Here is a 27,704-nt window from a genome sequence, read left to right as displayed (position 1 = left end):
TGTGCCATTCACTGAAGATATAGAGGTGAATGAGAGAAGGACCTTACGCTCATAAAGCATATATTTTGGTGAAGGAAGACAGACAACAGAGTTAAAAAAGAACTTACAGAAAAAGGACATAATAGCTTGATGATATATTAAATGGTTAGGAAAGGTCTCTCTGAAGTGGTGGCATTTGACTTGAAGTTCAATAAAGGACTTCCCTGGTGGCCCATTGGTTAAGAATCCACCTTGCAGTGCAAGGCGATTGGTTTTGATCCCTGGACCAGGATGATCCCACAGGCTGTGAGGCAACGAAGCCCATGTGCTGCAACTACTGAAGCCTGAGTGCTCTACAGAGTCCATGTTCTGCAACGAGAAAAGCCACCATAAGAAGCCTGCACACTGCAACTAGAGAGTAGCCCCACTCACCACAACTAGACAAAGCCTGTGCAGAGCAACGATGACCTGGCACAGCCAAAATAAATAAATAAATATACATTTTTTAAGTGTCGGCCATCTGAAGATCTGGAGCTGCAATAAAATGGGATGAAGGCTGGAACACTGGAAGTGTAAAAGGAGGTTGGAATGGTGGGGGCAGAAGGAGCTTGAGGATAAGCAAGGAAGATAAAGTGGGAGCCACAGGCAGGGGATTCATCATGCAGGCCTAGGACACCAGGGAAAGCACAGTGGATAAATTATGAGTGCATGGAAAGTGCTGAGAGGGAGTGATGTAGTTGATATGGTTCCACCCCAAGGTCTTTTTCATCAAAGTACAGCATCTCTGTTTTTGTTGTTCAGTTGCTCAGTTGTGTCCAACTCTTTGCGACCCAATGGACTGCAGCATGCCAGGCTTCCTTGTCTTTCACTATCTCCTGAAATTTGCTCAAACTCAAGTCCATTGAGTCAATGATGAAATCTAACCATGCCATCCTCTGTCATCCCCTTCTCCTCCTGCCCTCAATCTTTCCCAGAATCAGGGTCTTTTCCAATGAGTTGGCCCTTCACATCAGATGGCCAAAGTACTTGAGCTTCATTCAGCTTGAGCATCAGTCTTTCCAATGAACATTCAGGGTTGATTTCCTTTACCCAGGCATCACTGTTGAACTGATAAGTGAACCAGGGTGAAATATTTGAGAAGTAATGTACAAAAAGAGCCAAGGATTCATCTCTAATGTATTTTTTACAAACACAAGGAAGATTGTATAGTTGTACGTAAATATACTCATGTATATTCACTCTGGGAGCGATCTGACCAGAGAAAGGGTGCTGACACCATGCAGTGGGATAGGCCTTGCAAATTCCACCTGGTTATAGTATCCAAGATGGTGTTCCCGTGAGGATTCTCTCAGCAAGCCGTGTGCAGAGCAATGATTGTTTACAAAGATTATTCAAATTCTAGCCCTTCTGCTCCTGGCTTTGTGCTTCATTCCAGCTAGTCAATGTGCAGAAGAGCAATGGGGAAAAAATGTAGCTGAGATCTGAATATATTCCCTTAAATACACCTGATTACCCAAGGCCCCAAACTTCTGCTTTACATTAAACATGAATTTAATGAGTTTGTGATGAATTTCTAAAGAAGCTCTAAATGAAATGTTTTCTACCTTACCTATTTTAAGGTTTTCACCTCAAACTTTGGTGGTGGAATAGAAAAAAAAAAAAGAATAACAACAAGCTTTTTCACTTGGAGAATCTTGATAGTCCTATGTATAGCATTTTTCCAGCTGCCTCTCTTCCTCTCACCCACTCCCATCAAAGGCATAAACTTTACAATGAAATGCCTACTGGAGAGCTCTTCATTGACTTTGCCAAAAGCCTTCCTTCTGTTTACTCACCTAACTTCAGGGCCAAGGGAACCAAGTTCTGCCTTTAAAGATTAGCTAAAAATCCTATTTTTGTGCCCTCTATGAGATAGTTAAATAATATTTGATGATAAAGAGTGATTGGTCACTTGGAAGTAGATCTGAAAAAAGATCATATCAGCCTGCAAATTCTAGGAAGTATCAAACTGCAGAATGACCAACAAGTTGGCCTGTCATATAATTGCAGAGAGAGGTAGGTGGCAGATAAAGAAAAGATCCCAGGAGATGCTTGCATTGATTGTCACATTACTGGCTTAGCTGAAATCTCCCCTGTCTAAATCCTCTGTCTTTTTCTATTTCTAATAGCGTTCACTCTCCATCCCCATCAGACTGTACTTGCCCTCTATTGGTTGCTGCCAAATGAATGTTGTTGGCTAGGCTTTGTGAAACAGGTGCCTGCTTGATTATTTGCACCAATGTGATGTATGTGTTATTATGAAATGAGATGAACCATAACTAGTGCATCTGGACCACAGGATAATAAGGAGGAGAAAAAAAATCTTGCCTCTTGACAACTAGGGGAGAAAACTGTCACTTATAAATGAAGATTTTTTTTTAGAATGGATCATTGGTAAGGCATTCAAGAGTCCATACCATGGAGTTGATTTTTAAATCCTTTCTTCAGTTAAAATCATTAATAACTATCTGACCTTTAATGACTTGTTTTCCCTTTTTGGCATACTGTAACAAACAAATGTCCTCCCGTGACAATAAATTTGAGACGAAGTAAGGAACTAACATGCTGTGCTTCATGATGGGGAAATATCAATCACTGCCTTTCAGCCACTGCTTAAGGTAGAATAACCTTTGTCCAAACTAAAACACTGTGCTTGGTGTGGGTTTTCTATTATTAGCCTAAAATAGCTTTGGGAATTCTCAAGATAGTTCCTCGGAATTCCCACTGTAGTCAGGCACAAGGGCTACGACATTCATATCATTTGCTAGTGCAAATCGCCTTGTTTGTAGGACACTTACAACACTGTTATGAGCAAGCAGCTCCAATATGTCACCAGAATGAAATGGGGTGTCAACCATTTTCCTACTTTTCTGCAAATCTGTCCTATAAATGGAATCGAGATCAGCTTTATTTTCATCCACTCCCTTAGAAACTCAAAATGAACTGGGGTTGCCAATGGTGCTTAGTGCCTCCAATGCCTTCCAGGTAGCTAGTGAGGAGACAGAAAGCTCACAGATACCCCTATTGTCTTGGGTCTTTCCAGTCATTTTGCAGGAGATCCCCACTGGTCCTCCTGCCATCCCAATCAATGGTGCAAAAAAAAAAAAAAACCACAGAGCTGTTTGCCAACAAAAGCCCAGTGAAACCACCATCATCAGGGAAGCGGCTCCCTGCAGATGAGATGCTTGCTAGAAGGCTTAGCCCTGGAGCTGCAAGCTCAGAGCTAGCTGGTGAGCTGTGAAAGGCAGAGAGTCTAAGTCTCCACCTTAGCACAATGAGGATTTGTGTGTGTTACACAGAAAGAAAACTAAGACAGGAGTCCAAAGAAGAACCTTCAAGCACAATGAAGGTTTCTTTGAGGAAACAGTTACTGGCAGGTCTCCATCTCTGCTTAAGACAGACGAGAGGAATGAGATTCACGCTGTGATGTGGGGATTAAGGCATCCTGGAAAGTAATTTTCTAAACATCACAGGGTCCCAGCAAAGCCTTTTCAGCTCATGACATTCTCATTGGCCTGAATTCACCCCAATTTCCAGCAAAATGGGGTCTGTAAGAAAGCATATTTAAACTTTCTGTTGATTTTACCATAATTTCCATACTGCATGCTATAGAAAAAAGTACTAAAATCAGGTGGGCTTTATTTAATGTGGAATATGAATTTCCAGAGGTGATTATAGTAAAACTTACTTTAAAGCTTGACCTTTGAAGTTAGAAAGTCCTAGGTTCATATCCTTATTTGGGTATTTTATAGCTATGATCATGGACAAGACTTAACCTCAGTTTCCCTGGAAGGAGGAGAATCATAGTGTAAAGTACTTAAGAGAGCATCAGTGTAAAGTATTTAATCAATATCAACTAAGTATTACATTACTATCATTTCTGAACTCTACTCATGATATGGGAAATATCTGGTTTAATGTGTTCCTATCATAGAATGGGAGCTAAATGCCTGGATTTCCTGATATGCTCTGCATTCTGTCTGCAGTGCATCCAGCTGTGTGGTGGATGCCGGGTCTGGAATGATACCCATCCCTCTCTCTCCGTTGGCTATTTCCCCACCAACATAATAACAACCAAGTAAACCTGTCACCTCTCGACCACAGCAAGATTCATAATAGAACATTCCCAATATGTCATGATCCCAAGTTCCCTGTTCTGGCTTCTCAATAAAGAATAAGGTCCAGTGGTCTTGCCTACTCAATTTTCCTCCATAATTACACATTTCTCCTTTTCTCTTTCCAAAGCATGTCCACATCTGCCAACTCAGATGGATCACAATCTTAATGTTCTTGTGACACACACAAAAAACAAGAGACCATGCACAAATGATGGTTAAGGGACAGTCCCGTGATCAGAATGTCAACCAACCAAGTGATACACATCTTCTCCAGATTGATGGGGAGAAATATTCATTGATTATGAAGGACAGTCAGATAGTTGACCATCCAGGCTGCCTTTTCTGTGGGAAAAGGCAGAACACAGTTCTGAACGTGATGACAATAATATCAATATTCATTGATATTTATTGAATGCTTATAATTACTGATGGGCATGGGGGCATCTACCCATTTTGTTCTACATTTCCATATCAGTCCATAAGGAATAGCATTTTCCCCTTCTTCCAGTGGGTGGGGCATTGTTACATTGAAATTTTCTAAATTCTTTTTTCCATCCTCTATCTTTCCCCAGAAAGCAGTGTTACTAAAGGGATCCAGTAGAGTCAGAGACATTTTTCGGGTTCTGTCCATTAGTGGTTAGTGAGAGTGCTGTGTGTTAAAGATTGGGTTCCATTCTCTGTCCTTCCAGGGTGCATCCCATGCAGGGAGGCCCCGGAGGCACACAAGGGCTGCCTCCCAGGCCTGGTTTCCTGCTTCTCACACTCCAAGCTCACTGCATATGCACACGGTGGAGTCAGCGGGCCATGAGTTTTCTCTACCAGCTCAGGATTAGTATGGGAATTTTTTTTAATTTTTAAATTTTAAAAAGTATTTTATTCATTGGCGGTGCTCTGTCTTCGTTGCTGCATGTGGGCTTTCTCTGGTTGTGGTGAGTAGGGACTGCTACCTGTTGTGTCATGTGGAATCTTTCGCTGCGGCACACACACTCTCTAGTTGTGGCCAGGCTTGGTAGTTGTGGCGCACAGGCTTAGTTGTCCCATGGCATGTGGGAGCTTCCCAGACCAAGGATCAGATCTGTGTCCCCTGCATTGGCAGGCAGATTCTTAACCACTGAGCCACCAGGGAAGTCCAGCGTAGGATTTTAGGAGCCTCATTTACCCACAGTGTCAGAACTACAACTTATACCTTGGAACTACTTACCAGAGCATCTGGCATTGATTGGGGAAGGAGGTTTGAGCAATATGTGTGGGAAGTGGGCTGAATAATGGACTTTTCAGGTGGCACAAGTGATAAAGAATCTGCCTGCCAATGCAGGAGCTGGAAGAGATGCGGGTTCAATCTTTGAATCAGGGAGATCCCATGGAAAAGGAGTATTCTTGCCTGGAGAATTCCACGGACAGAGAAGTCTGGCAGGCTACAGTCCATGGGGTCACAAAGACTCAGACACGACTGAGTATGCACACACCATCCCACACCAAAGATGCCTATGCCTTAATTCCCAGAATTTAAGGATGTGTTATCTTACACAGTATCTGTCCTAGAGCTACTATAACAAGTTACCACCAACTGGTAATTTACTGTCTCACAGTCTGGAGGCCAGAAGTATAAAATCAAGGTATCAGCACAGTGTTCATTCTTGGAGGCTCAGAGGGAGAATTTGTTCTATGCCTCCGTCTTAGCTTCCAGCGATTGCTGACAATATAGTCCTTGGCTTTCCTTGGCTTGTAGACACATCAATCTCTGCCTCTGTTGCCATGCAGTGTTCTCCCTGTATGTCATCTCAGTCTCTATGTTTTCACATGGTGTTCTGTTCTGTGTGTCTCTGTCCAAATTCCCCTTGTCACATAAAGACAATGGTTATTGGATTAGGGTCCACCCTCATCCAGCATGACCTCATTTTAATTTGCAAAGTCGCTATTTCCAAATAAGGTCAAATTTGGTTGCACCAAGGATTAGAACGTCAACCTATCTTTTTAAGAGGCACAGTTTGACCTATAGTAGACGGTAAAGAAAGACTTTGCAGATCTGATTAAGGATACTGAAATGGGCAGATTATTCTAGAGTGTCCAGGTGTGTCCGATGTAATCTCAGGAGTTTATAAAAAAGGAAGACAGGAGGGTTGAGGTCAGAGAGGAAAAGGCTATTTGACCACAAAGGCAGATATTAGAGTGATATAGCCATAACCCAAGGAATTCTGGCAGCCCCAAAGCCAGAAGAGGCAAGGAAAGTATTCTCCCCTGGAGTCTCCAGAAAGAATTAGCTCTAGGATACCTTGATTTTAACCCATTAAGACTATTTTCAGACTCTGACCTCCAGAACTGAAATAGAATAAATTTGTTCTGTTTTAAGCCATTACATTGGTGGTAATTTATCGCAGTAAAAATAGGTAATAAATATATTAGGTGATTTTAAAAATTAGAAATTTATATTTTCTTTTCCACTAATACTTCGGGCCATAGTTGCCTGCACAAAGCAAAAATAAGTCTTTGATAGAATCTGAACACCAAAATTATGCCATCAACCTGTAACAACTTGGTTACCCCACTCAGCTAAAACTTCTGCAGGGATTAGCCTATGAATTCTTCAAAACAACCTTTTGCAGTAGGTACTATTATAATTCCCAATAAAAGGTCAAGAAAATTGTAAGAACATTTGGTTCAGTTCAGTTGCTCAGTCATGTCTGACTCTTTGCGACCCATGAACCACAGCACGCCAGGCCTCCCTGTCCATCACCAACTCCCAAAGTTTACCCAAACTCATATCCATTGAGTCAGTGATGCCATCCAACCATCTCATTCTCTGTCATCCCCTTCTCCTCCTGCCTTCAATCTTTCCCAACATCAGGGTCTTTTCAAATGAGTCAGCTCTTCACATCAGGCCAAAGTATTGGAGTTTCAGCTTTAGCATCAGTCCTTCCAATGAATACCCAGGACTGAACTTTAGAATGGATGGGTTGGATCTCCTTGCAGTCTAAGGGACTCTCAAGAGTCTTCTCCAACACCACAGTTCAAAATCATCAATTCTTTGGTGCTCAGCTTTCCTTATAGTCCAACTCTTACATCCATACATGACTACTGGAAAAACCATAGCCTTGACTAGACAGACGTTTGTGGACAAAGTAATGTCTTTGCTTTTTAATATGCTATCTAGCTTGGTCATAACTTTCCTTTCCAGGAGTAAGCATCTTTTAATTTCATGGCTGCAATCACCATTTGCAGTGATTTTGGAGCCCGAAATAAAGTCTGCCACTGTTTCCCCATCTATTTGCCATGAAGTGATGTGACCAGGTGCCATGATCTTAGTTTTCTGAATGTTGAGATTTAAGCCAACTTTTTCACTCTCCTCTTCCACTTTCATCAAGAGGCTCTTTAGTTCTTCTTCACTTTCTGCCATAAGGCTGATATCATCTGCATATCTGAGGTTATTGATATTTCTTCTGGTAATCTTAATTCTAGCTTGTGCTTCATCCAGTCCAGCATTTCTCATGACGTACTCTGCATATAAGTTAAATAAGCAGGGTGACAATATACAGCCTTGATGTACTCCTTTTCCTATTTGGAACCAGTCTGTTGTTCCGTGTCCAGTTCTAACTGTTGCTTCCTGACCTGCATACAGGTTTCTCAAGAGGCAGGTCAGGTGGTCTGGTACGCCCATCTCTTTCAGAATTCTCCACAGTTTATTGTGATCCACACAGTCAAAGGCTTTGGCATAGTCAATAAAGCAGAAATATATGTTTTTCTGGAACTCTCTTGCGTTTTCGATGACCCAGCGAATGTTGGCAATTTGATCTCTGGTTCCTCTGACTTTTGTAAAACCAGCTTGAACATCTGGAAGTTCACGGTTCACGTATTGCTGAAGCCTGGCTTGGAGAATTTGAGCTTCACTTTACCAGCGTGTGAGATGAGTGCAATTGTGCAGAAGGAACATTAAGTAACTTATATAATAACTCATAAGTAGTGGAGTCAGAATTAAACCCAGATCAAAGACTGAGTTCTCTAAGCTTGTATTTGTCTCTATCGCTAAGCCATACTCTTCTGCCATCCATTTGTAGCCATATAGATGACCTAATTGGATAGAGGGCATATAATCTAGCCTATAAATGTGGCAAAAACACCACACTTGTCATTTGTCTTCATGCAGGAATAACAGCCACTGTTTACCTGGCCAGCAAAGGGGAGGTAGAGAAAGAGAGGCCAAGTAAACCTCTTCCTGCCACAAATGCTATTTTGAGATAATCAATCACTGCAGCAAAAGCCTCTTCTGAAACCAATGAACAGTTAATGGTGCCAGTGTCCAACTGGCAGAAGAAGAAGAACAGCCTTGTGCACTGCATGTGCCAGGAGACTCTGGCTTGTACACAAGCAACCTGTCCTGTTCTTCCAAAAACTGCATATGAGACAAATCATCTGTTCCTCTTTATTTCTGTGAGTTATGTCTGAGATGCTGGAAGGTTGTCCAGGACAGACTGTAAGATCCATGTCTGATGTCTCAATGCTGCTCTCTGGACCTAACACAGTCCCCCAGATAGAGGTACTTTGCAAATATTTGGTAAAGGAAGAACAGAGGAGTCAGATATGCTTGGGTCCAGACACCAGTTCTATCATCTATCAGCTGTGTTAACCTGAGTGATTCAAGTTACTTTACTTCTCTGAGCTTGTGTCCACATCTGTGAGATACAGATGTAAAATGATTGTTTTATGGAGCCTTCTAGAACTCAGCAAGGTGGGCTGCACAGAAGTTATTTCTTAATAAGTGGCCATGGACAAATGGTTGGATGGATGGTAAAAATACACTAAACACATCTTTGTTGCCCAAGAGTGATACTACTATTACAAGCAACCATCTGTCTGCAACTGCCCAGAAAGCCCCTTTCCAATGCTGGCAATAGACTCAAGAGGGCCACAGATTCCCCAGGGGACACCAGCTAGGTCAGAGTTCTGTGGTAAAATATTAGAAGTACAACTGGCATGATTTTACCTCCTTTTCACAAGCATTGCTTTGTGTGTCTGCTGTTGTGTCCATGCGTTCTGCGTGTGTTTCAGTGGAACATAAAGAAACATAATCCCACACCACGAAGAATTAAGGTGACAATGTTAGTTTGTAGTATTTGCCTCTGCTCGGGGCATTCTCTCAGTTCTTTTGCTTCTTATCAATATTGCTGTTAAGAATACCATATGATTGCTGCTATCACCCCCATTATGACATGAAAATCAATGTATGATATAAGAGCTTAAGTTAACCCCACCCTTGGCAGAAGTGTCAGTGTGATGTACAGGTCAGAGCAGCAGTCAGAGCCCAGGCTGCTATTTACCATCCTGGCCAAGGCATTCTGCCTCTCTGAGCTTGAGTTCCTCCACCTTTAGAAAGAGAGATTCACACTTAATGTTTACTTTGGCCTACCAGGTCTCTTGAACTGTGGTGTTGGAGAGGATTCTTGAGGGTCCCTTGGACAGCAAGGAGATCCAACAAGTCCATCCTAAAGGAAACCAGTCCTGAATGTTCATTGGAAGGATTGATGCTGAAGCTGAAACTCCAATACTTTGGCCACCTGATGTGAAAAACTGCTCATTTGAAAAGACCCTGATGCTGGGAATGATTGAAGGCAGGAAGAGAAGGAGACGACAGAGGATAAGATGGTCGGATGGCATCACCGACTCAATGGACGTGAGTTTGAGCAAGCTTCGGCAGTTGGTGATGGGCAAGGAGGCCTGGCATCGTGCGGTTCATCGGACACAACTGAGCAAGTCAGACATGACTGAGTGACTGAACTGAACTGAACCAGGTCTCATGATGTGGTTCCTGCTACCTTTCCAAACTTTGGCCAGCCACTCTTCTCTTCCTTTGCCCTAATCACACTGGCCTTTTCTCTGATCTCAGACACAGAGTTTTTTCCACAGCTCACGGCCTTTGTCTGGTTGTTCCTTCCACCTGGAAAAACTCACCCCACAAATCTTCATACTTCTGGCTCCTTTTCTTCCACAGGTCTCAGCTCAAATGCCTCCACCTAGATAAGTCTCTTCCAATCGTCCAATCTAAAGTTGTCATCCAACTACCATCATATGATCTTGTTTCATTTTCTTTATTGTTTTTATGAATAGCGAATATTTTCTTCATACTTATTTGTCCTTTTTATTGTTCACTTCCTTTCTTCAGATAGTAAGATCCACCTAGGTAGGGGCCTTATCTGCCTTGTCCTGCACTGAACACCCAGCACTCAAAACAATGCCTTGCCACATACAGGGTGTTGAATGAATGATTTCCAAGGTTCCCTTCAGGTGTAATGTTCCAGATCATATTATAATCTACTGCTATTCATCTCACATTGCTAGTCCAAGTAGTAAAAGGAGACAAGTGTGCTGATGTGTTACATGAGGGTTCATGTGATGGCAGTCTCCCTGCAGCTGTGCCTCAGACAAGAGGTTCTGACACAAGCACTGTGCTTTGGAAGTCTACCTGACTGGCTGCTAGAGAGTTCTAGCTGGCCACCTCCTTCCTCCCTCTCAGGTTTTAGATCACTTACTTGCCAGCAGGGACATCGCACTACGTGAGTCAACTGTGTGAGCACCTCTCATTCCCTCCCCACTGCTCTTCTTTCTTCACTGCAAGGCCCTTGCCCCATCCAATAGGCACCTACCCCGCAAGAATTCTATTCTAATTTAGCTAACCTACCTTCCCCTGCTTGAAGCAGAGCTGAGAGAAATTCTTCCTGCAAAAGCCGAGGGTGAAATTGCATCATGCACAGAAAACAGTCGCAGCATTTAAAAAGTAAAGACGATGAAAAAGAAGAGACACTGAGGTCATAGCTAGATCTAGTTTATGACCTTATGAATGGGAAAAATGGGAGCAGTACAAGTGAAAGGCAAAGGATATGGACTCACATGTACAGACCCTCAGAGGACATGTGCCAGCATCCCACATTCCTTAGTTCCTGTCTGCTACTAGAGGTAGGCTCTATCTTAGATCTTTTCTCAAGTGGAGATTTAGAAAATATAGCACTGTAGTACACTCTTGGTACTAGAATACAGGCAGAGGATGAGAAAGCAAAATGAGTATAAGAATGTCATAATAATTGTTGCTATATTCATGAGAAACTAATTTCTATATATGAAGTGCTGCTTGCTCATCTGATTTATCAATCAGACTAGTAAAGATTACAATGAATGCATTTCATGGGCTGGACTGGTTATCAATGAAATATATCTTTGATAAAATTTCTAGTATGAAGAAAATTTCCATACGTTCTCATTATCTATTCGAATGATTGCACTTCAACAGAAGTACCCTAGTAATTGACATGGCAGCCCCTGAAAAATAAAACATGACGACTTTGCTCACTGAAAACTGATTCTATTTAGAAAAGGATCAGAAAGAACACATTACAAGTCAGAGAAGCCTAGTTACTGCCTTTTAAAAAAAAGAAAAAAGTAATGTCCTGCTTTTGCACTAATACTAGATTCTGCCAAAAAGAAAAAAGTATAGGAGAAAAAAATTCCCAGTTAATAGTGAGCTGCTTATAACTGAGGGAATGGAGAAAATAGCAATGACTTAGATAACTTGAGGGCACAACATAATTCTATGTGAATCATCTTCTAAGTTAGATAACTCTGATAAAACAGTACATCTAGGTCGTGAGTGTCCCTAAGGCTCAGTATGCACAGCACCGGTATCGCTTTAATCTTCAGATTCCCCTAGCACCAGGCATCACGCTGCACACATAGTAGGAGTTCAGTCAATGCTGCTTCAAGAGAATACAAATCAGTACCTGCTCCTCTTCATTAGCAGACCTGCTGCCATTTCTCCCTCATACCTACAGTAGAGATACACGTTGAATACTTTAAACCACAGGAATCAATGGAGAATCTCATATTTCACTCTTCCAGCAAAGGTTTTTTTAAAGAGGTACAGTATATAGGACATAAATTCAAGGAATTACTGAAATACAACAACAAAAACAGGGTTTTCTTTTATTGCAGGCTTTGCTTAAAATCTTGAAGAAATAAAAATGTTTTGAAAAAATAGTACAAGCACACAGCTAAAACAAGGAAATCTATATTAGAGTCTCATTCTGGGGTGAATCTATATAAACATGTGCATAATGTGTGTAGTTTTGTGTGTGTGTGTGTGTGTGTGTGTGATGTATTCAAAAGTATTTATATCAGAAGATTATTTGTATTAGCTACTCTGAATCTTTTTATAGAAGAAGGCATTTTCACATCTAATCAAACTTGAAAACTTGTGAACACATTTTAAAAACAACTTGAAGATATAAGATAACTAATATTTTTTAGAGCTCATCCTGAAAGGACTTAATGGAGAATCAGCCATGACATAAAGAAAATTCTCACTTTTCTCTTAACAATCTGCCTGGTACACTGGCTATGTAAATTAGCATGAGCTCAAAATCATGTTGGGCTAAAATAAATCATATTTGACATAAACATGAGAAGATTGAGGAAAAACAGGATTTAATAAAAATGTTAAAGTGCATATAATAATTATGGGTATGGGCAGCTCTTTTCTTTACTGTTATCTCTATTTCAATCTATATATGAAATATAATAGTAAATACATTACCTAATACTTTGTAAAACTATCAATTAGCCAAATAGCTAGTCATTGCTGGAAAATGAAAAGCTGAGCAAAATACAGTTGATGGGTTTTGCTGTGGGTTTTCCATTCCAAGCAAGACAACCAGTCAGTAAGTTCACCACACAGTTCTTTGGATTTGGATATTAAGAGTACAAAATAATCAAAACCATGGTTTCATGGTTCAGCTATTTTGATTACTTTTTCATCAAACGAGCTCACCTATACAGCTTTGTAAGCAGTTGCTAGAGTGAGCCCTGGGCATTAAGGTCTTATGTAACATGTTCTGTCCCCATGATCATTTTACTCTTTTGAATCATCTCACAGGGAATTCAAAACATATTCTCCCTACTATCATGAAGATTCTTTCTCATAGATTATTTTGTCTGTGTTTCTCCTTTCATCATTTCCAAAATAACATAAGACAAATACTTCTATAAAGTGAATTCAACAATGCTATAAATAAAAGTACATAAATAATAAACAAGCTACTTGACTGAAAGATGTTAGAAGTCAGTTTCCATCTCAAAAATTGGAAAGTAGGCTGATTTTCTCTGACACATAGGATCATCTACCAGCATGAAACCTGCCTTGTGCTTGTTTGAAAGGAACAGAGCAATGGTTGGATTTTTTGCTTTGCAATGTTAGGTCTGATCAGAAGACCTGATGTGGATCTGAGAGGTGATTAAAATATATTACTTGGGCAAGTCATCAATAAACAATCTCAGAAAACTTGTATCTCTTTAATGGTGCCTCTGGCCCGCAACTATCAATTATGCAAGAAAATATCAGTTAACTTTTAATTTAGCCCACAAATAGCTTCACTGCATTTCTTCTAAATCAAGATCTAGGTGTGTCACCTGAATTTTATTCAACTGTCTAAACACAAATGTGATTGGATGTAAATCATGAATTTTGGCCAAGGCTGTCAGGTGATAAGTTATCTTTGTTTGGTTGCTAAGTTGTGTCAGACTTTTTTGTGGCACCATGGACTGTAGCCTGCCAGGCTCCTCTGTCCATGGGATTCCCTAGGCAAGAATACTGGAGTAGGTTGCCATTTCCTTCTCCAGGGTATCTTCCTGCCTCAGGGATTGAACCACGTCTCCTGCATTGGCAGGCGGATTCTTTACCACTGAGCCACCAGAGAAGCCCCAGGTGATAAGTATCAGGCCAAAATAAGGAACTGAATTAAATTGTGTGTTTTCAAAAGGTATGGCTAAGAGCTGCCTTATAACTCTTGGACTACTGACTTCCATCAGGGGAACAAAAGGGTTGAGAGCTGAAAAATAAAGAGGGGACTTATACAGAGATTTATTGGATTGAGCAGCTGCCATGTGGCTACCTCCTTCCCTGAAAGGTGAGGGAGGAACAGGGCTGCTTCAAGGAGATCACCTAGAGATCCTAATAAACTCCTGGAGTTTGAGAGGCAAAGGGAGCTGGGGTCCAACTTTCCATTACCTCCTCCTGTTTCCTTCCCCTTCTTCTCCCCTCCTCCACCCTCAGAAATCTAGAACAAGGGTCGGCAAATAGTTTTTGCAAAGAGACTGCAAATGTTTTAGGCTTTGAGATTCATGTAACCTGTATCAGGCTGTAGTGCAAAGCAACCATAGACTGTACAGAAAACAATTGGATACGGCTGTGTTTCAATAAAACTTTACTTAAGGAAAAAAAGGGGGCAGCAGGCCAGAACTGGCTCACGGACCAGAGTTTTCGGGCACCTGGTCTAGATGCTAACAGACATCTTGGGGAACAGAGCCTGGAGAGTGGCTGCTGCATTTTGGTCAGTCTACTTGACCACAGCTGTTGGGCAAAGACGCTTGAGGGTTTCCCACGGTCCAGATTAGGACCGTGTTGGGAAGAGAAAGCCATCCTAGAACTGTTTGATTTCTGTCCAGATAGTCTACCCAGAAGGGCACCAAGACTCTACCAGGGAGAATACCGTGAAGGGTGATGTCAGAAAGCGAGGATGGACTTACATTCCAGGGAATAGAAGGATTGAGTAAGGAGGAAGGTGTGAGTGAGGAAGAGCAAAGAAGCCTGCAAGGGGTTCCTCCTGCAGCCAGCCCAGCCGGGGTAAAAGGAAGACCGCATTAAGGCTTATTTCCCCTTAGAGTGTCCATAAGACTTTGACTGCCTCAGATGCCTGTAGAGGGCCTCCAGGAGCTTTCTGTTCAGGGCAGGGAAGACCCTCTTTAACTGAATAAAATTTAAAGGAAGCTTTAAAAATGAAAATCAACTTGCATTTTGATCACGTTATTTGATCCAATATATCAGCTCCAGAAATATCCTCTCCCCATCCCATGGATGAAAACAATAGATAATTGAAGCAAAAATTAGGGTTTTCAACTCAAATAATGTTCCCATACCCACTTCAGTTTAAATCAGTGGTTCTCAAACTTTTATAAACATCAGAATCACCTGGCGGGGGTGGGGGGCTTCTTAAAAACACAGATTTCTAGGCCCAACCCCCAGATAATCTGGCTCAGTAAGTCTGGGGTGGGCCTGAGAAGGTGTATTTCTAAAAAATCCCCAGGTGATGCTGATGTTTCTGATCCAGGACCACACTTCGAGGACCAGTGGTTCAAGCCAAGCCTTGTTTCCAGCTGTGAGTTGTCATCTCATCAAGATAGGAGGTTCTAGCGTTGGCACACTTTACTTGTTCACATGGGTCATTAGTCACTCCCGTTCAGTGTTCAGAGAACAGCTATAGCTACAAGTGATTCGCTTACGTCACCAACACCATCCATCTCTTCTGTTACCACGGGTAACTTTTCTCAAGGAACTTGGATTTTCTGGCCTTGCCTCTTCTTTGCTCACATATAACATGAAGGTAGTTACCTACCAACAGCAAACATTTTACATAATGTCACCAATCTATCCAGTGCAAAAAAGGATATTGAAGGGAGTTTACTGACATATTGCCTGACATTGTCATGATCCATGAGTGGCAGAAAATAGACACCCAGTGAGTAGGCAGATTTCCATCTGGCAAGTAGATGGCTGTAATGAGCACCAATGTGAAATGACTGATAGTAATAGAAACTAGAAAGTCTATGGGAAAATTAGCTTTCCTCATTTCACATCTGCACGACAGGGGGAGCTGCCAATCACAGTCTCCAGAGAGAGAGAGGCTTATCTGGGTTCCCAATCACGTGCACAGCCATGTTCTCCTAGGTTTAAAAAAAAAATCATGAGGGAAAAAAATAGAATCAGTCTGTTAGAGAGCTTTAAACAAATGTGGGACTGTGAAACAAGCTGTCGCAAATTGGCACAGAGAATGCAGAAAATCAATGTGAAATGAAAGCTGCCTCTCCCAGCAAAATAAAGCAGGCAGTTAACCCTTCCTGTTCCTGCTGCAGCCTCCAAGCCATTTACACTGCAGAATGAAGGTTGCTAGGGAATGGGGTGATGCTTTAAATATACAGCCTACTCTATCCAATAGCGTGGGTGGGTATATGGGTGAGAAATAGGCATGCAGGTGGCAAGGAAGAATCGAGTTGGCTTTTATATATACATACCTAAAAACATCTATACATTTTATATATAGATACATTTTATAGTTACATTTTATATATACACACAAATACATAAGTGTATGTATATATGTACATGCATGCATATACATGTGTATACACACATTAAATAATCACATGAGACTAAGAACAGATACGTGAATCCCCCAAATTATATGTGTTTCCTAGGTCTAGTAGGAATGATACTGCTGCTGCTGCTCCTGCTAAGTCGCTTCAGTCGTGTCCAACTCTGTGTGATCCCATAGACGGCAGCCCACCAGGCCCCGCCATCCCCGGGATTCTCCAGGCAAGAACACTGGAGTGGGTTGCCATTTCCTCCTCCAATGCATTCAAGTGAAAAGTGAAAGTGAAGTCGCTCAGTCGTGTCTGACTCCTAGCGACCCCATGGACTGCAGCCTACCAGGCTCCTCCGTCCATGGGATTTTCCAGGCAAGAGTACTGGAGTGGGGTGCCATTGCCTTCTCCAGTAGGAATGATACAGGAGTAGAAAAGCATCTCACAAGAGTTTTAATAATATTCACCTAAAGAAATATACAGATTCACCACTTTAAAAACAAATTAGGGAATATAATAACTCAAATCTCCTGTATGCTTCGCTGTTCAACCCTCTGTTTTGAATGATATATAAATAATGATGCATAAAAGAAGGTAGCTAAAGCAATTACAAAAGTCTTGAAAATGTACTTCTTCAAAGGCTAGGATATTGATATAGTTCACTAATTAATATTATAAGAATATTGCTCTAAATCAGAATATGAAGCAAATACTAAAAAATGAGCTATAACTCTGAGAACAGCATTCAAAAGGGTCATTCCTTACAGTATCAAAGTATTTGTAAAAATGCAAAGTTTATTTGAACACAAATTAGTATGTTTATGTGCAAGGATAGGACCAGTCAGGACACTTTCTGCTGCAGTAACAAACAATCCCCCAAATCTCAGGGGGTTCACCCCACAAAGGTGCACTCTTTTCTCATGCCATACCCGATGTTCCTCAACAGGGCACTCAGTTAGCCCTTGGTTAATCAATCAGGGACCCAGATGGATAGAAGCTCTTCATGGACATGTGTTTACAGGAACACAAGGAGGAAATGAACATCAAAAATCACACATTTGTTCTTAAATTTTCTGTCCAGAAGTGACAAGTCACTTCTCAGTCTCACTGACCAAAGTAAGCTTTAAGAAGTTCATAACCTAACTTGGAAGGAGTTGAGGAATGAAATCTTACTGGGTTCTCAGAAAAGTAGAGCCAGAAAAACATTGTAAACAGCACCAAGAGCAACCACAATCATCTCCATTTCCTGCCTGCTCAGATACTGCAATAAACTCTTCCCCAGGCTACCTGTTTCCCCGTAGATTCACCTCTAATCTATTCACACTGCATCCAGAGAGTGAAGGATTTAAAAACAAACAAACATAAATCTAGTAGCCCTATCAGTCTCATGCTTCAATACCCTTTAGTGGCTTGCAGTGAACTTTTATAAGATTGAGCATCTCAACCTTGGGTTGCAAGGTTTTGCACGGTCTAACTCCTACCCACATACATGAGCTCACCCTTTCATCCACTATTTGACCCAGTCAAGCACTTTCACCACCCACCTCACTCATAGCTACCTTGGTTTTCTTCAAGTTTTCTCAGGTTATGAAGTTTGGTCTATGTGCTATTCCCTTTGCATCCTTCTTCCATTCCTGGCTTGGCTTTACTCCTGTTCATTTCTCCTTCAGCATCAAGCTTTACTCTTCATCCCCTCTCTCTCACAGACCTTGTAATTTTCACTTTGTAGCAACTCACCTTATTTTAATTAAAATTTATGATTATATAGTTAAGTAGGTTGGAGAGGCGATGGCACCCCACTCCAGTACTCTTGCCTGGAAAATCCCAGGGATGGCGGAGCCTGGTTGGCTGCCGTCTATGGGGTCGCAGAGAGTCGGACACGACTGAAGCGACTTGGCAGCAGCAGCAGCAGTTACGTATGTGTTAATTTAATGTCTTCTTCTGTCTATAAATTCCTTAAAGGAAAAGATGTCATTTTGTTTTCACCATCTATAAACAGCACTCAGTACACTACCTGCTGTTCGCTAGGTGCTCAACGACCACATGAATAAGTAAATTCCACACAGTTCAGCCTCTAATGACTAATAAAGATCAACAAATCAGTTGAAATGTAGCCGAAAGCCTAGTTGAAAATGTAGCTGTGATTAAACGTGAAGAGCCAAATATCAGAATTAAACGTGCCTTTATGTCTTTGTCTACAATTCAGAGTTTGTGAAGGAGATGCTTATCCACTATGACAAACAGTCCTTCAGATCCACATTACATAGAGTCACCGTTTTACACTAAGGACATAGAAGATGGGAGAAATGAAGAGACTTGCCAAGTATCCTACTGCTAGTAAGCTGCAGAGTGAGAAGGTGAATAAGAGACTTCTGACCGTACATCTGCCTCATTTTCCAGACACCATCCTGTCTCTCAATTCAAGAAGTTCAACCTTGGGAGTATTCATGTGGGGACAGTGTTAATGAAAGGAAAATTATTAATATAACACCTGGGTCGGTTTCTGAATAGATATGCAGAGGATGACCTTCAGTCTCACTATGCATTTCAGAATCTCTGCCCAAAGGAATTGCTTGAGCAAATGAAGAACTTCATCAAGGGTTCAGCTTTATAAATACATTTCCTCCTGATATCTCTAAGGACCCTGAAAGCTCCACCTTTAGATCATGCCAAGGAATGTTTCTAAGATGTTTTTTTAAAAATGTCTGTGGTATTTGGTAGGGTTTATCTATTAAGCTATGACCACATTTATTCACCAGTTGTATTTTGAGCACCTACTGTATCCCAAAGGTTGTATATTACACAATACACCAGGTTAGCTGGGAATGGAATCAGGAGGCTTATGTTCTAATGAGAGTAAGGATACTTGGACTGCAAAGAGATCAAACCAGTCTATCCTAAAGGAAACCAATCCTGAATATTCATTGGAAGGACTGATTCTGAAGTTGAAGCACCAGTACTTTGGCCACCTGATGTGAGGAGCCCACTCATTAGAAAAGACCTTGATGCTAGGGAAAAAAATGAAGGCAGGAGGAGAAGGGGATGACAGAGGACTGGGTGGCTGCATGACATCACCAACTCAATGGACATGATTTTGAGCAAACTCTGTCAGATGGTGAAGTACAGGGAAGCCTGGTGTGCTGCAGTCCATGGGGTCGCAAAGAGTCGGACATGACTGAGTGACTGAAAACAAAAGGATTATAGTAGAAGAGCAGGGAGAAGGCAATGGCACCCCACTCTAGTACTCTTGCCTGGAAAACCCCACAGACAGAGGAGCCTAGTAGGCTGCAGTCCATGGGGTCGCTAAGAGTCAGACATGACTGAGTGACTTCACTTTCACTTTTCACTTTCATGCACTGGAGAAGGAAATGGCAACCCACTCCAGTGTTCTTGCCTGGAGAATCCCAGGGATGGGGGAGCCTGGTGGGCTGCTGTCTATGGGGTCACACAGAGTCAGACACGACTGAAGTGACTTAGCAGCAGCAGCAGCAGAAGAGCAGGTTGTGTCTGGGTGGAATCTCATGGGGGAAGATGGAAGAAGAAAATGAGCAGTAATTTTTGAGGGTAGGGGCTAAGAGGAAGCTCGTGAAGGAACCAGCCATACAGGAACAAAAGGAGAGCAAGGAGAGCAGAGAGGGAACAGAGAACTAGAACACAGAAGACAAATGTCACAATTATGTCCTAGATGTCACTAACCGAGTAAATTCTGGTTTGAGAAGAACGCTCTTAAGAGCTGTTTGAGCTTAACTGATGAGTTTATTTAATAATTTAATGACAGAATTTTTAGCCGCTGTAGGATGAGCTCCACTTCCAACCCCAGTGTACAGACCCTCCCAACACTAGTTGGAGCTAGGCTCTCTTTTCCTCTCTGTCTCCTCAAAGGTTCCATCTTTAACTTTTCCCTTTTCTTTTGAACATGTCACCAGTTCCATTTCCTGCCACATGGTGTCCCCTGTACATCCTTCTCCTTGTTCCCCAAAAGCAGGTTTAATAATCAGTATCAGATAGTGCTGCATTAGAAATGAGGAAATCCATCTGACTGGGAAGATACCCACAATAACTAATCACACACAGGAGGAGGGACTAAATAGTTAGACTGGCTATAATTCCATTCACATCCATATAAAAGAGCTCTATAAAATATTAAATGTGTGTAGCCACTTGCTTCAGAGATAAATGGTAAGACTCATTAGTCTAGTCATGACAAAAGAATTTTTAAAATATGAGATTAGGCAATGAATATCCTTAAGAGGTTCTATGGAAGATGGTTCATATTCACAGATACTCTACATGCTGGAATCCAATTTTAATGAGGTCATTACTCCATCAATAACGAAGACCTTTGGAAGACGCAGAAACTAACTTTTCTTTCTCCCAAGCAGGGAAAGGAGCAAAGCACTTCTGAACTTAAAACTTTTAAAACCAGCAGAAAGGGAAGCTTGATACAATCAAGAGAATTTTTATAAGCATGTCTATACATCACAGAGGGCTTCCCTGATAGCTCAGTTGGTAAAGAATCTGCCTGCAATGCAGGAGACCCTGGTTCGATTCCTGGATCGAGAAGATCCCCTCGAGAAGGGATAGGCTACCCACTCCAGTATTCCTGGGCTTCCCTTGTGCCTCAGCTGGTAAAGAATACTCCTGCAATGCAGGGGACCTGGGTTCAATCCCTGAGTTGGAAGATCGCCTGGAGAAGGGAAAGGCTACCTACTCCAGTATTCTGGCCTGGAGAATTCCATGGACTATACGGTCCGTGGGGTCACAAAGAGTCAGACACGACTGAGTGACTTTCTGTGAGTGACTGATACATCACAGGGGCTTCCCTGGTGGCTCAGGGAGTAAAGAATCCATCTATAATGCAGGAAGCCCAGGTTCAATCCCTGGATCAGGAAGATCCCCTGGAGAAGGAAATGGCAACCCACTCCAGTATTCTTGCCTGGAGAATCCCATGGACAGAGGAGCCTGGCAGGCTACAGTCCATGGGTTTGCAAAGAGTTGGACTTGACTGAGTGACTAACACTTTCACTTATTTCACTCATACATCACACTCTGTATATATTTCTTATGTACCGGCTGTTCCTTACTTGATGATTTCTGCCTTCGGCAATCATTTATTTCTAATGACTTGCTTGCAGAGCAGATATGTCCATTTACTCTGAGAAGCACTTAGTCTGCTGCAATAGGCAGCTCCAGAGGTAGCGTGCCTGTTGGGAAGGTAGGAAGGAAGCTACCCTCAGAGGCTAACATCCCGTAGCTCTCAAAGAGCTCCATGCCCACCTGTACAGAATACCTACTTACATCTATCATTATACATCACTCTTACCTAGGTTTTTTAATCTCTAGAACACCTGCAATCCCTCAAATATTCATATGTAAACACACCTACTCACACACACATACATGCACATACCCTTATCTGTTTTATTTACCAGAATGAAAATTTCATGAGAACAAGGTCTTTGTTTAGTTCACTGTGTCTTTAATAGTGCACCCTCAAATACTGTAGATATTCAATAATTATTTGTTGAGTGAATAAATATTTTCCCCATGTTTCTGCCTCTCAGAGTGGATGGGAAGAAGAAATGGAGTAACAGGTTAAATAAATGACTGAGGGACAATTCCATTCTACTCCAAGTCATGAAGACTTAAAATATAAATGAAGACCTCCCCAAGGTTTGCATGTAGCTGAGACTGTATATATTAATTCTAGGGTTAAAATGGAAGTTTTCTTCTGCACTAAATGGTGGGTATTGTATGATATCCAACTCTAATAAGATGAAAGCTGATGAGAGCAATCTCAAGAAAGTGTATTAAACCCAAGATAATATTCAGAGTAAATCATTAAAGGAAAAGTGAGAGATTAGTAATGAAAACAAAGTGACAATACATAAGAAGTTCATTTATTTTAAAGGCTTACACTAGAACTGAAATTAGCCTTGTTTTCTTTTCTTGATTAATAATGAATAATGTGTTCTATGTAATATTTCACCCAAAAAAAAGTGAGAATAATTAATGGAGACTAGAATGCTGGCTTTGCTGCTTAGTAGCGTTGTGTCCTCAGGAGAGTTATTAAACCACTCTGACACGAGAATTGCTGATTAATTAAACAAGGGAGAGAGGTCACTAATGAATTCCTAATGTATAAGTACTTGCTTAAGTACCTATCGTTTATAGCCTAAGCTGAAGAGTTATGTCCACTTGGTGACAAAGTTGTTGCTGGGTCATGTTTTAAGGAAAGAAATTTCCTTTTAAGCTACACCTACATAGTCATTCATGTGACTGACAGAGATTGTCACACTCCTAAACTCTTTCATGCCTCAGCTCTCACCAGAAACCTCCATGCCTAGTGCTGGGCTCAGACGTAATTCCAAAGCCTGTGAGTTGGATGACTTCCCTTCTGATAAAGCAAAGGGGTAAGCCAATTCTTCTTTAAACTTGGAATAAGAAACATCATTTCTCATTAAAACAATGGATTATTGCCCTGCAATATTTGTTCTACTGTAGAGGAAGGAGTTCAGACTTAGATTCAGAAAAACAGAGCTTGAACCTTGACTTCACTATTAAAGTATATGACCTCAAACCGGTGACTGTCTCTCAATGAATGTTGCTTCATCTGTAACACAGAGATTACAACCTAGTGCCCTCATAAGGTTGCTGAGAAAACTGGGAGGTAAACTAGAGACGAAAGCACTTTGCAGTCAGGAAAGGGTGCTACTGGAAGTAAACTGTTTTAGTTGAGGTGAGCCTGGTGTTGTCTTTTGTAACAAAACAAAAGTATTCTCATGTGCATTAATTCATTCAAATCAATGTAGTCTGAGTTCCCAAATTAATTCTAATTCTTTGAGGAAAGGCAGTTTTTCCCCCCAAATAAAGTTTCAAAAGTACTTTATAAAGTGCCTACTTTCATTCCTCACTTCCTTCATCCACTATGTAATAACTGAACATTGTTGTAAGTATTCCATTAACCCAAGACCCAACTCTACACACGGACATCACCAGATGGTCAATACCCAAATCAAATTGATTATGTTCTTTGCAGCCAAAGATGGAGAAGTTCTATACAGTCAGAAAGAAAAGAAAAGAAAAAAAGACCTAGAGCTGACTGTGACTCAGATGATGAGACGCTTATTGTAAAATTCAGGCTTAAATTGAAGAAAGTAGGGAAAACCACTAGGTCATTCAGGCGTGACCTAAATCAAATCCTTTATACAGTGGAGGTGATGAATAGATTCAAGGAATTAGACCTAGTAGACAGAATGCCTGGTAACTTTGGACGGAGGTTCATAACATTGTATAGAAGGCAGTGACCAAAACCATCCCCAAGAGAAACAAATATAAAAAGGTAAAGTGATTGTCTGAGAAGGCTTTACAAATAGCTGAGAAAAGAAGAGAAGCAAAAGGCAATGGAAAAGGGAAATGAATGCAGAGTTCCAGAAAATAGCAAGGAGAGATAAGAAGGCCTTCTTAATGAACAATGAAAAGAAATTGAGAAAAACAACAGAATGAGAAAGACTAGAGATCTCTTCAAGAAAATTGGAGATATCAAGGGAATGTTTCATGCAAGGATGAGCACAATAAAGGACAGAAATGGCAAGGACCTAACAGAAACAGAAGAGATTAAGAAGAGGTGTATTAAGTACAAGAATACACAGAAGAACTACACAAAAAAGGTCTTAATGACTGGATTTAGTCATGATAATGTGATCACTCACCTAGAGTCAGACATCCTGGAGTATGAAATCAAGTGGCCTTAGGAAGCAAGATGAGGAACAAAGCTAGAGGAGGATATGGAATTCCAGCTGAGGGATTTAAAATCCTAAAAGATGATGCTGTTAAAGGGTTGCACTCAAAATGTCAGCAAATTGAAAAACTCCACAGTGAGCACAGGATTGGAAAATGTCAGTTTTTATTCCAATCCCAAAAAAGGCCAATGAAAAGAACGTTCAAACTACTGTACAATTGTGCTCATTTCACATGCTAGCAACATTATGCTAAAAATCCTTTAAAGCAGACTTTAGTAGTACATGAACTTCCAGATGTACAAGCTGGATTTCGAAGAGGCAGAGGAACCAGAGATCAAATTGCCAACATTCGTTGAATCATGGAGAAAGCAAGGGAGCCCCGGAAAAACATCTATTTCTGCTTCATTGACTACGCTAAAGCCTTTAACTGTGTGGATCACAACAAACTGGGAAAATTCTTAAAGATATGAGAATACCAGACCACCTTACCTGTCTCCTGAGAAACCTGTATGCAGGTCAAGAAGCAACAGTTAAAACCAGACATGGAACAACAGACTTGTTCAAATTTGGGAAAGGAGTACAACAAGATTGTATATTGTCACTCTGATTATTTAACTTATATGCTGACTACATCATGTGAAATGCTGGGCTCATAAGCTGGAATCAAGATTGCTGGGAGAAATATCAATAATCTCAGATATGCAGATGATACCACCCTAATAACAGAAAATGAAGACTAACTAAAGAGCCTCCTGATGAAAGTGAAAGAAGGCAGTGAAAAAGCTGGCTTAAACTGAACATTCAGAAAACTAAGATCATAGAATCTGGCCCCATTACTTCGTGGCAAATAGAAGAGGAAAAAGTAGAAGCAGTGACAGACTTTATCTTCTTGGGCTTCAAAATCACTGTGGACAGTGACTGCAGGCATTAAATTAAAAGACACTTGCTCCTTGAAAGAAAGGCTATGACAAATCTAGACAGCATATTAAAAAGCAGAGACGTCACTTTGCTGACAAAGGTCTGTATAGTCAAGGCTATGTTTTCCAGTAGTCATGTATGGATGTGAGAGTTGGACCATAAAGATGACTGAGTATCGAAGAACTGGTGCTTTCAAATTGTGGTGCTAGCGAAGACTCTTGAGAGTAACTGATACATCAAGGAGATCAAACCAGTCAATCCTAAAGGAAATCAACTCTGAATATTCATTGGAAGGACTGATGCTGAAGTTGAAGCTCCAGTACTTTGGCCAGATGATGCAAAGTGCTGACTCATTGGAAGAGACCCTGATGCTGAGCAAGACTGAAGGCAAGAGGAGAAAGAGGTGGCAGAGGATTAGATGGTTAGATAGCATCAGGGATAACATGGACATGAATTTGAGCAAACTCCAGGAGATAGTGGAGGACAGAGGAGTTTGGTGTGCTGCAGTACATGGGGTCACAAAGAATCACACATGACTTAGTGATTGAGCAACAATAACAACAACATAAGCACTGTATTAAGCTAATAAATCTAGGGGATATTAAAAATGAATATATGTTCCATTTGTAAACACACACATTCATTCACTTAATGAATATGTATTGAGTATTTCCAACAGACTGCAAAGGCATATGAGCAAATACAGCATCATAGTGAGAAGTCATGTAAATGAAGGAGAACGAAGTGACCACAGTACCACAGCCTTACCACAGAGGGGTCAATAGATACCAAAAAATTTTTTAAATGTGTCAGTCTCAAATCACCAATCGCTAGTCTTTTTACAGTGCCTAGAGATCTGTAATACATGCTCAAGAAATTCCTCTCTTCACTAACTTCCTGAAGGTATTGGGGTTTACTGGTATTGGTTACAATGCAGCTGGAGTGTTTACATGGTGAAACTGCCATTCAGAATATGTGCGGTACCCATCCTAGACACAGTCAATTCAGAGAGCCTTTTATAATCAACTGAGAGGGAAAGTCAACAGTTATTCAGCTCTGCAGAACAGAAGAGATTAAAAATTATTTGCCTTGCTCTTAACTTAGTCTTTCTGCCAGTCCAGTAGACATATCCATTTTATCATTTTCTGCCTGTGCACATTTCCAGAGTACTATCTCTCAGTGGCAGCTAGATGATGTGAAACCTTATAAGAACAATCTTTAGAATCCCAAACAATGGTTTCTAGATACCTCAGCCTCACTCTTTAGCAATAATATGTTTAATGAAGAGCAGATGGCATGTAAAAATTTTAAAAGGTAACCTGCATGCCCTTTTAAAATAAATGTCACTATAAGGCCCTATTAGGACCACATAGTAAGCAGTGGACATCCCACTCTTAGAGAAAAACTTTTTCTTTGAGAGAACCTACCCCCAATCCCACTCTACCCTCTACAAACCCACCACACATACACTTACATGATTTGAATGGGAGCAACATTTCCATACAATATGAGCATTATTCATGGAATAGCTGAATGGTCCAGAGACTTACATACTTGCAAATTTAGGATTGGGTCAAGAGTTGATTTAGTCTTTTCTGAGTGGCTGGACAATTAATACATGAACTTGAGAGCTTATGGAGGCCACATCCATATTTTCTATTGTGAGAATGAATAGAGATTTAATATGGGAAAGAAAAAGAATATTATATTGGGTCCATTCCATCCATTGTCAGTGAAGGTGGAATAACATCCCAGAAAAGAACAGGGAGCTGCACTCAGAAGAAGCAGAAGTGGATGTGCAAGAAATAAAAACTCTATAAGGCTTAACCCCAAGCCTATTACTGAAGACTATTTAAAACTAAATATGGAAAAGTAAGTAACAAACGCATAGGTCATATACCTGAATACACTTATGTTTCGATGATTTGTTGATATTATGCAACATATTGTCTTCACCGAAGTCATCAGTACCTATGAGTAAATAGAGATATTTTTCTGAATTTGTGTGTCTTATATTTTATTGAAAGGTTATGGCCTCAGTCAACATTTCCCTTTAGTGACAGCTATAATCAAGGCAAATGGTTTTAAGCTCATATATTATTATTTCACAATGAACTGTGAAAGGAGTCATGATTCATAACTTGCTGAATGTTTGTTCCCAGCTGCAGACAACATCCCCTTTAGCCAAAACACAAACTATAATGCCTCACTTATCAGAATGTCAGACTTCCAGCAATGAATCCAAAAGGGAATGAGTTTCTCAACAGCTGACACAGACACCACAAAACGTCTGTAGTTTGCACTATGAAAGAGTTTATCCTACAATTGTATTGGCTCTCACTTAAATATCATCTTATTTTACATACCTGATTATTTATCCAGATTTAAAGAGTATTCAAGCGACCATCCTTATAATGCAAAAGATGAAAGCCAGAAACACAATCTTAAAAATCAGCCACAATTACCATAAAAAATCCATTAGTTAGTAGCATTCAGTCTCTACACTAAATAAATAACACTTCAAATAATAGTAATGCTACAAAATTACTGGATGTTTGTAAAACCCATCTTCAGTCATTGAAAAAGGATAAATTATTTTCAATATATTTTGTCTTGAGATGATAGCAAAGTGGGAAATATACACTGGAAGATGTGTATTTTAAAGTTACATGGAAAGTAGATTTATGTTGAAAATGTTATTGTGAGGAATTAGACTCAGCAGTAATGCATACTG

At 40.8% G+C, this 27,704-nt stretch overlaps 1 protein-coding gene across 1 annotated transcript in view; it reads right to left on the bottom strand.

The window, feature by feature from the left end:
- The window catches only part of KCTD16 (potassium channel tetramerization domain containing 16), a 306,232-nt gene that overhangs the window by 71,144 nt on the left and 207,384 nt on the right, over positions 1-27,704 (bottom strand). The gene's annotated exons all lie outside the window — the stretch shown is intronic.

This window comes from Bison bison, unplaced genomic scaffold (assembly GCF_000754665.1).
Source record: "Bison bison bison isolate TAMUID 2011002044 unplaced genomic scaffold, Bison_UMD1.0 scf7180017864291, whole genome shotgun sequence".
Lineage (NCBI taxonomy): Eukaryota > Metazoa > Chordata > Mammalia > Artiodactyla > Bovidae > Bison > Bison bison.
This window is presented reverse-complemented; position numbering and strand designations above follow the sequence as displayed.